The sequence below is a fragment of the Cottoperca gobio genome, chromosome 1 (genome assembly GCF_900634415.1).
Source record: "Cottoperca gobio chromosome 1, fCotGob3.1, whole genome shotgun sequence".
Classification (NCBI taxonomy): Eukaryota; Metazoa; Chordata; class Actinopteri; order Perciformes; family Bovichtidae; genus Cottoperca; species Cottoperca gobio.
The window spans coordinates 24977337-24987023 of NC_041355.1; positions in this window are offsets into that span (position 1 = coordinate 24977337).

Below are 9687 nucleotides of genomic sequence, written 5' to 3' on the forward strand. Positions count from 1 at the left end.
TAAATAGAACAAACCTTTCTCAAAGATTCAATACAAATAATACTGAACACATTCAAAACGGACACATATTTCTTTTCCAGAGGCTCCTGGACAGTTGAGTTGAGACTTGTGAGTCTCAAAGACATGTTATGAAAAAACTAACCATATTATTCTTTCCTCCTCATTTCCTTCCTGGACATTCTCCAGGAATGAGTCGTCCTCCCTGCGGCTAGACAGACGGCTGAGTACAAATGAAGATTAACGTCATGCAAATATGAAAACATCCATCAGCTTTTAAATTGAACGAAGATGTTTTCAGTCTTCAGATTTTCCATAACTGAGTAGAATGAAGTTAATAATACTCTCAGGTTTATAAATAATAGCTATAAAAAATACTAACTACAGTAATGTTTTTGTGGTTCTGGGAGTTATTGGGATTGTAGATGGTGATCTGTTTATATTATTGAATCAGCAAGATCTGTGCATGTCAACGAGCCACAAGTAAACACAGGAGGCTGCGCTATTGCACAACTTTAACAGCATAATGAAAACATCCATGTTAAAGCTGCAGTAATCAATATTTTAAATTAACCATGTGAAAACCATCAAACAGTGGACCAGTTCTTTACCCTTACGGGGCTGTTGGTGGGGTTATAGGAGTTTGCCCATCCATTCTACATACGTATGTTTTCCTGTGGGAATATGGGGTACCAGGGTCATTGCTACAAGCCATCCAGTCCTATAACCAAAGTGAAAGCTGTGTCCTTGGCACAAAGTCAGTTGGTGTTAGCCTCCGCCAGTGTTGTCCCTCATCACCAGTTCTATTTCTGATTGTCTTGAACAAGATTTTAAGGCGCAGCCGGGGTGAGGAGAGTGAACAGTTTGGGGACCTCAGAATTGCGTCTCTGCTCTTTGCATATGACATAGTTCTGTTGGCTTCATCAAAACGTGACCTCCAGCATGTGGTTGGGCAGTTGAAATGGGCCAGCTCAGGTGGTCAGGATACCTCCTGGGTGCCTGCCATTAGAGGTTTTCCAGACACGCCCAACTGGTCAGAGGCCCTGGGGTAGACTACGAACACACTGGAGAGATTATATATCTTGTCTGTTCTGGGAACACCTCTGGGTTCTCCAGATAGAGCTGGAAAACGTTGCTGGGGAGAGGGACGTCTGGAATACTTTGCGTAGCCTCCTGCCCCCATGACCCGGCCCTGGATGGGATGGATGAATGGATTGGTGGTAACATGTAAGAGTAAGAGTGTAAGAATGCTATTGGTGCAGTTTGTTGAGGGCAGTGATGGCAGAGAGCACAAAGCATTTACTGTAGTGTTTTCTTTAGCAAAGATTTGTTTCTGTGGCCGGAGTGGAGTAGAGAGAAGTATGAGTTTACGGGTTGGCTGGGGTCATGTGCTATGGTGATTGCTTTAAATACAGTCAGTATAGAGCTGCAGAGAGATACTGGTCAAGTGCAAAGCAGGGTTAACTAGTCTTTAAATGTATCTTTAGCCAAATTAAACTGTCCCAACAAAAAAGTTTTGAATATCGATTCTGAGAAAATGTCATCTTATATTTAAAATGGAGAGCAGGGACAAGGCTTGTGTGACCCTGTTAGTGAGTATCATATCATAAAGCGGTTTCAGTAAATGTTCAGTAGTAGTGATTATTTTGATAAATTTACCAACTCTCTGCACTTTCTTTCTGTCTCTGTCTCTCTCACTCACACGCACACACGCACACACACACACACACACACACACACACACACACACACACACACACACACACACTCAACAATGGACTTCCCTCAGAGACAGATCAGTTCAGCATGCCAATCATTCAGGTGTGTGTGTGTGTGTGTGTGTGTGTGTGTGTGTGTGTGTGTGTGTGTGTGAGAGAGAGAGAGTGTGTGTGTACACATGACGTGCTGCTCCAGAGGTTGATATACTTTATAATCCTCTCCAGATGTAGAATGTTAGTTATTGAGCCACCATCTCCTCTCATGTCGATAGTGTGGTGTGTGTGTGTGTGTGTGTGTGTGTGTGTGTGTCTCTAAGTATCTTTGACTTTATTGTTTGTGTCTCACCAGCAGAGTCAGACATCAAAATAAACAAAGATCAAGTTTCAAACATAGAGTCCAGAGTTTTTATCATAGCCAAACACACACACTGAGGAACTCTGTCTCTCTCACACAGACACACACACACACACACACACACACACACACACACACACACACACACACGCACGTATTATCTCGCATGAGTCTCAAATTGAAAAATAATCTTTAATATAATAATAATAATATTTCCAAAGTGACTGCAAGTTATTTTTGCTGAAGGAAATGTAAATTATATTTATATTAGATTGAAAGGGAGCTTCAAGTGTCAGAGTATCACCACATGAGTTCTCTATCAGATGATAAGTGGTATATGAAGTATGTGGTCCAATGTGAGATCCACACAAACACAAACACTGCATGTTACAGCAGCTGTAACATATAGTCAAGTGGTGAGAAACTTCAACCTCTAACTGTCAGTGGATCAATCCTACCAAACTGAACGAGTCTCAAAGTTCCTTTGAGTGAAGCACTTCAAACTCAAGTCCCCCAGTTAAAGTGACTTGGACTCTACTGGGAATAAATACCTGATCTAATACCTAGTAAGATGTGGCTGAGAGCTTGTGTCTACTTATTTATATCTAATTTCTATCCACTCTAAAATGATGAATATGTACGGTAGAGCTCTAAGAGATAAATCATTCCTTGCTAAATATGTTTTACCAGGGTTGTAGTTGATGCCTATAGAATGTAACAAAGCATATAGCTTAACATAGGACCCATCAGAAGTATTTTCTTTTATACAGTGGGGATAATACACTGTGTAACTGACGTGCACTGCTGATCTACAAACAGGAAGCAGGAAGCACAAATTGTTTATTACAATTATCAAAAGTTCAGCTGACAGCAGTTACTAATTCTGACATTGTGTCCAAGTTGGAGCTTTTGTTCCCATTCATCATATTGAAGTTAAAGGGGTCTCGATGTTGTTAAGTTTTTCAAAATCGAGTTTGTAATCATGATTATTTTATCCAACCCTTTTTATTGTTAGTATAATGCAATGTAATGCATTGTACTTCAAAAGTTCAGCATTATATCCAAATGTGCCATAAAGATGTTACACTTATCCACATCTGAAACTTAATAGAAATAGGTGTCAATGTCCCCATGTTGAGAACCATACACATAAACAAAAGGACCAATAACAAGTCAAATTGGTGAATCCTTAGGGGTCAGTTTGCCTAAATTATATATTAAAACATCTGTAGCCAAGTAGTAGTTTTATAGATAGTTTTGGTTTCATTTGCTAAGTTTGGAGACATTGGAAACACAATGGAGATGAATGGATTTGTGTTTATGCTCCTCAAAGCACAAAGTTGCACTTGGTCAGTGCTGTGAGGGCCACGTATTCAATTCCATTCATATCCATTGTATTGAAGTGAAGGCAGAACTTTTAAATCCTGGGCAAATAAAACCAAAATGATCTGGTCCATATCAGGTGATACCTAAGTGATTATTTTTTCAATATCATTCTGGTGAACTGGCCCTCAAGAAGTTCACCGCGCATCACTACCAGTCACACTCAGTTACACTATTGTTTATGGGTGTTTGGTTCTCAGCATGGGGCCAGGGACCCCCACAGAAGGCGATGAGATAATTTTGAAGGACTCAGGATTTTTATCTCTTAAATGATGCGGCAATGTCTCTCAACAGCAATAGAGGGAGACAAACAGAACCATTGAGCGGTGTGTTTAAGGAGCGGTCTCATTCTTAACAATAGCAGGGGATTTATGTCTTTAATGGCAGTAAAGTGGAGTGAGTTTTATATGCTCATAAATGGTTAACAGGCAGCCTGCTCCACACAGGATGTACAAACGGCTGGAATCTGATGATGGAAGGTCAGGGCTGCCCAGTGAGAAATAAAGAACACACTGTGGCCTTTAATCCATTTAAAAAGGGAAACCCACTCTGACAGAGACACTGAGTTAGAGCTTTATACAGCTTGCTCAATGTTTCTTTTTCATTTAAAAAATGATAAGGTGATCAATTATAAACAAGTATAATGCTCAAATGGAACGACTCTACACTTGTTACACAACTAGTGATTGTTTCATATCAGGATCTTCTGCTTTGAGCGACCAGCAAACCAAATGTTGTTTAATGTTCTTCAGTTTTACATCCATCAAGAGAAAGCCAACCTTTCTGTAATTTCTAGGTAAAGTGTCAATACTCAATTTTATGAACTCAAACGAGGAATATGAGTTTAGGATATGAAACATATGAGCAGTGATTTATTGATTTTACATGATAGTACAGGTGCTGTGGGAATGAGATGTGAGGAGTTTTATACAAAGAATGCTAAGATAAATTTAAACTTGCGTACAATGGTAAATGCATGTGTATAGCTCTATTCCAGTGACCACTCAAAACCCTTTACAACACAAGCCATTCACACACATTCATACGCTGGTTGCAGAGGCTACGCTAAGGAGCGATACTTGGCATATTCTGTTTTATTTTCTAACAAAAGGTACATATATGAACACACTGTGTTTGCTCATTTAATTGTATAGAATTATCAGTGCCAACACTCCTATGTTATCCATATTTTTGGATCTGGATTACCTGTTGCCCTGGATAAGCGGCAGACAAGGGATGGATATATATATATATATATATATATATATATATATATATTCTGGAATATCTTGCATTTTGCTCTTAATGACTTTTTACTTTTTAATAATCCTTTAATTTATTTTGTTTGTTTTTGTTTCAGTCTCCAGGATGTAAAGGTGGGACAGTTGTAGAGGTTCCAACAAACACACGCACACACACAGACACACCTCAAGTCCCCGCCCTATTATTATTAGAAAACGAAGAAAGGAAGTCACAGAGCTACCCAGGTCTGCCGATTCTAAGATAAGATGTTGGCATACAATGTGTGTGTGCGTGCGTGTGTGTGTGTGCGTGTGTGTGTGTGTGTGTGTGTGTGTGTGTGTGTATGTGTGTGTGTGTGAGAGAGAGAGAGAGAGAGAGAGAGAGAGAGAGAGAGAGAGAGAGAGAGAGAGAGAGAGAGAGAGAGAGAGAGAGAGAGAGAGAGAGATGTGAAGATAAAGCTTGGTGGCACAGAAAGCAGTTCACACCATATATTACAGTTAAGTCCAATATTAACAAACCCACTCCCTTCCTGTCATTCAAACCCTTTTTGACTTATGACCTGTGTTTGTGAATGTGTGTAAGAGAAAGCGAGAGAGAGAGAGAGAGAGAGAGAGAGAGAGAGAGAGAGAGAGAGAGAGAGAGCGAGAGAGAGAGAGAGAGAGAGAGAGAGAGAGAGGGAAATGGGGGTACTGGGTGTGTCAGCAGCATATATAACACAATAGAAAAAGACGATATAAGTGTGTGTGTTTGTGTGTGTACACATTGTACTGGCTGCTTTAGAAAAGGAATGGCCTCTACAATACATGTGGAACAGTTACTGTTATTATAAAGTTACAAAGGAATCAGACTCTAAAAGAAGGTAAATCTCTGTCAGTCATTCTACTTAAAATACATCATATACAAGAGGAGAGAACATAACAGTCTGTTCTCTGATCTGTAATTTAAGGTAGATAATAGCTTGATTTTGTTTCATAACTGGTATTTCATATGATGTTTCACTTGATTGGCTTCATTAGTTCAATGAAATAGTCAAACCAATGCTTGGTATCAGTATTTAGAATGACAAACTGCAGATTGCAAAAATAAGAAATATCCTGTCTCAAAATGATGCAGAAAAACTAGTCCTTGTTTTTGTTACTTCAGGGCTGGATTACTGCAACTCATTGTTATCAGGTTGTCCCAAAAAGTCCCTTAAAACTCTTCCGTTAATCAAAAATGCTGCGGCACGTGTATTGACAAGAACTAGGAAACAGGATCATATTACTCCTGTATTAGCTGCTCTGCACTGGCTCCCGGTAAAATACAGAATAGAATTTAAAATCCTTCTCCTGACTTACAAAGCAATTAATGGTCAGGATCCAGCATATCTTAAAGATCTCATAGTACATTGTAACCCAACTAGAGCATTGTGCTCTCAGAATTACTTGTAGTTCATAGAGTCTCTAAAAGTACAATAGGAGCCAAAGCCTTCACCTATCAAGCTCCTCTCCTATGGAACCAGCTCCCAGTTTGTGTTCAGGCAGACACCCACTCCACATTTAAGAGCAAGCTAAAGACTTTCCTTTTTGATAAAGCTTATAGTTAGGGCTGGCTCAGGCTTACCTTGGACCAGCCCCTAGTTATGCTGTTATAGGCTTAGACTGCCGGGTGACTTACACCTCTCTCCTCCTTCTCTTCCTCTCTCCTCTCTCTCTTTCCTCCTCTCCCTTTCTATCTGTATGCATTTATGTAAATGTATGTTACTAACTCAGCATCCGGGGTATCATCCCCGGAGTTTCTGTGTCTCTCATGTGGCAGGTTACCACTGTTAAAATTCACGTCTACATCATGAATCCTGGCTGTGCCTGCTGCCCTGGTCCTGCCTGATGCCCATGTTAATATTTTTTTTGGAGACACCGGGAAGCCTTTTTTATTACATCATCCTGGATTCATAATTTGTTTTAAACATTTGACCACACCATCATTTCTGTCACATGGATGTTGTATTTTTACTATGTTGTTTATCCTGTACACACAACATCTATTGCACGTCTGTCCTCCTGGGAGAGGGATCCTTCCTCAGTTGCTCTCCCTGAAGTTTCTTCCATTTTCCCCCTTTAATTGTGGGGTTTCTTTTTTGGGAGTTTTTCCTTGAGCGGTGCGAGGGTCTAAGGACAGAGGCTGTTGTGTACAGTCTGTAAAGCCCACTGAGACAAATGTGTCATTTGTGATATTGGGCTATATAAATAAATTGTATTTGATTGGATTTAACTACATTCAAACCAAGAGTTAATCATAAATGAAACCGTGAAGTCAGCTAAAATGGACAGATGTGGTACTGAAAGTAGCAAATCTAGTTTCATAAAAAATTAAGGAAGAAACTTAAAGATACAATATAAAATTCAGTAATTGTGCTTGCATTTTTTTCAAGCAGACATTCAGGATTTTAAAAGGGTCCATGAGTCAAAAATTGGCATCGAAATCTGAACAGTCAGCCACTTAATTATTGTGTTTTCATCCTGAAGGCTGCAGGTACAATGACATTAGCTTTTTGGTCTGGGAATTTATAAAAGCATAATTTTTAAGAGAAATTCTCATATTTTTCAACACGAGTCTTATTACCATAAATGTGATCCTTCTGACTGTGGGTCATGCTGACTTTGAACTCATCACCTCTGTTTTAGAGATTCAGGGAAACGCTGACTTTTGAAAAGTAATATAATAAAAAATACTGACTAGAAAATTCCCTACCGAGAAAGTTTGACTGTGTGCCTGAAACTTGGTGCTCATCCCAATGCTAATATTACCAGCGCTAAGTAAGTAATAGTAGTAGCTGTGTTGTTGAGTAACATAGGCCACACATGTGCTTCCTGTAAGCAAAAAGTTGCCCTATTGGGATTTTATTTTGAAAAGCAAGCATCGTCCTGAGCTTCCTGTTAGGATACAGTTACCTTCAGGTGCTTTTATTTTTTAAAACAAGTCTCATCCTTAGTGTCTTGTTAACATAAAGTGAGAGTTGGGGGTTTTATTTTGAAAAACAAGCCTCTAACTCTAAGACTGCTAACGTAAGAGCTGTTCCCAGCCGCCGCACACGCTACTCTCTAAATGCTAATCTGTAACACCTGTCCACAGTTAAAAAAGAGTAACAAAGCATTGTATGGTTTTGTAATCAAGCCTGCAACGTGCAAACTCTTCAAATAGTTTAGAATGCTGCAGCTCAATCTTAACTAAAACTATAAAGTGTTACCATTTTACACCAGTTTTAGCTTCCCTTTATTGGCTCTCTATCTGTTAGATCTGACTTTAAGGTGCTTATAAAGATTTACAATTTTGTAAATAGGCCCTTCCTACCAGTCTGATCTCCTTAAACCTTATACTTCAATCAGAACTCTCAGACTTCAGGGATCCTGTTTGTCCCCAGAGGGAAAAAGAAGTCACCGGTCCTTTAACCCTCAGGGACCCACATACAGGACTGTCTCAGAAAATTAGAATATTGTGATAAAGTTCTTTATTTTCTGTAATGCAATTAAAAAAACAAAAATGTCATGCATTCTGGATTCATTACAAATCAACTGAAATATTGCAAGCCTTTTATTATTTTAATATTGCTGATTATGGCTTACAGCTTAAGAAAAAATTAGAATAGTTCCTCAGACCAAGTAAAAAAAAAGATTTATAACAGCAAAACAAAATCAAACATTTGAAAATGTCCATTAATGCACTCAGTACTTGGTTGGGAATCCTTTTGCACGGATTACTGCATCAATGCGGCGTGGCATGGAGGCAATCAGCCTGTGGCATTGCTGAGGTGTTATGGATGCCCAGGATGCTTCAATAGCGGCCTTTAGCTCATTAGCATTGTTGGGTCTGGTGTCTTTCAGCTTCTTCTTCACAATACCCCACATATTCTCTATGGGGTTCAGGTCAGGGGAATTGGCAGGCCAATCGAGGACAGTAATGCCATGGTCAGTACACCAGTTACTGGTGGTTTTGGCACTGTGGGCAGGTGCCAGATCATGCTGGAAAATGAATTCCTCATCTCCATAGAGCTTTTCAGCAGACGGAAGCATGTAGTGCTCTAAAATCTCTTGGTACACAGCTGCATTTACTCTGGGCTTGATGAAACACAGTGGACCAACACCAGCAGCTGACATGGCTCCCCAAACCATCGCTGACTGTGGGAACTTCACACTGGATTTCAAGCAACTTGGATTTTGCTCCTCTCCAGCCTTTCTCCAGACTCTGGCGCCTTGACTTCCAAATGAAATACAAAACTTGCTTTCGTCTGAAAAGAGGACTTTGGACCACTCTGCAACTGTCCAGTGCTTCTTTTCCATAGCCCAAGTCAGACGCTTCTTCCGTTGTCTTGAGTTCAGAAGTGGCTTGAACCATGGGAATACGGCTATTGTAGCCCATTTCCCGGACACGTCTGTGAACAGTGGCTTTTGATACCTGGACCAGTCCACTGTCTTTGAAGCTCCCCCAAATTCTGGAAGCGACTCTTCTTCACAATGCTGTTAAGGCTGCGGTCATCTCTCTTGGTTGTGCAGCGTTTCCTGCCACATTTCCCCCTTCCAACAGACTTTTTGTGGATGTGCTTTGAAACTGCACTCTGTGCACAGCTTGCTCTTTGAGAAATTTCTTTTTGTGTCTTACCCTCCTGATGGAGGGTGTCAATGATGGTCCTCTGGACAGCAGTCAGATCAGCAGTCTTCACCATACTAAGCTGAGTGTTTTTCAAGGCTCAGGAAACCCTTGCAGGTGTTTCGAGTTAATTAGACGATTCAAGTGATTCGTTGAACACCCTACTAGTATACTTTTTCATGATATTCTAATATTTAGAGATAGGATATTTGAGTTTTCTTAAGCTGTAAGCCATAATCAGCAATATTAAAATAATAAAAGGCTTGCAATATTTCAGTTGATTTGTAATGAATCCAGAATGCATGACATTTTTGTTTTTTTAATTGCATTACAGAAAATAAAGAACTTTATCACAATATTCAAATTTTC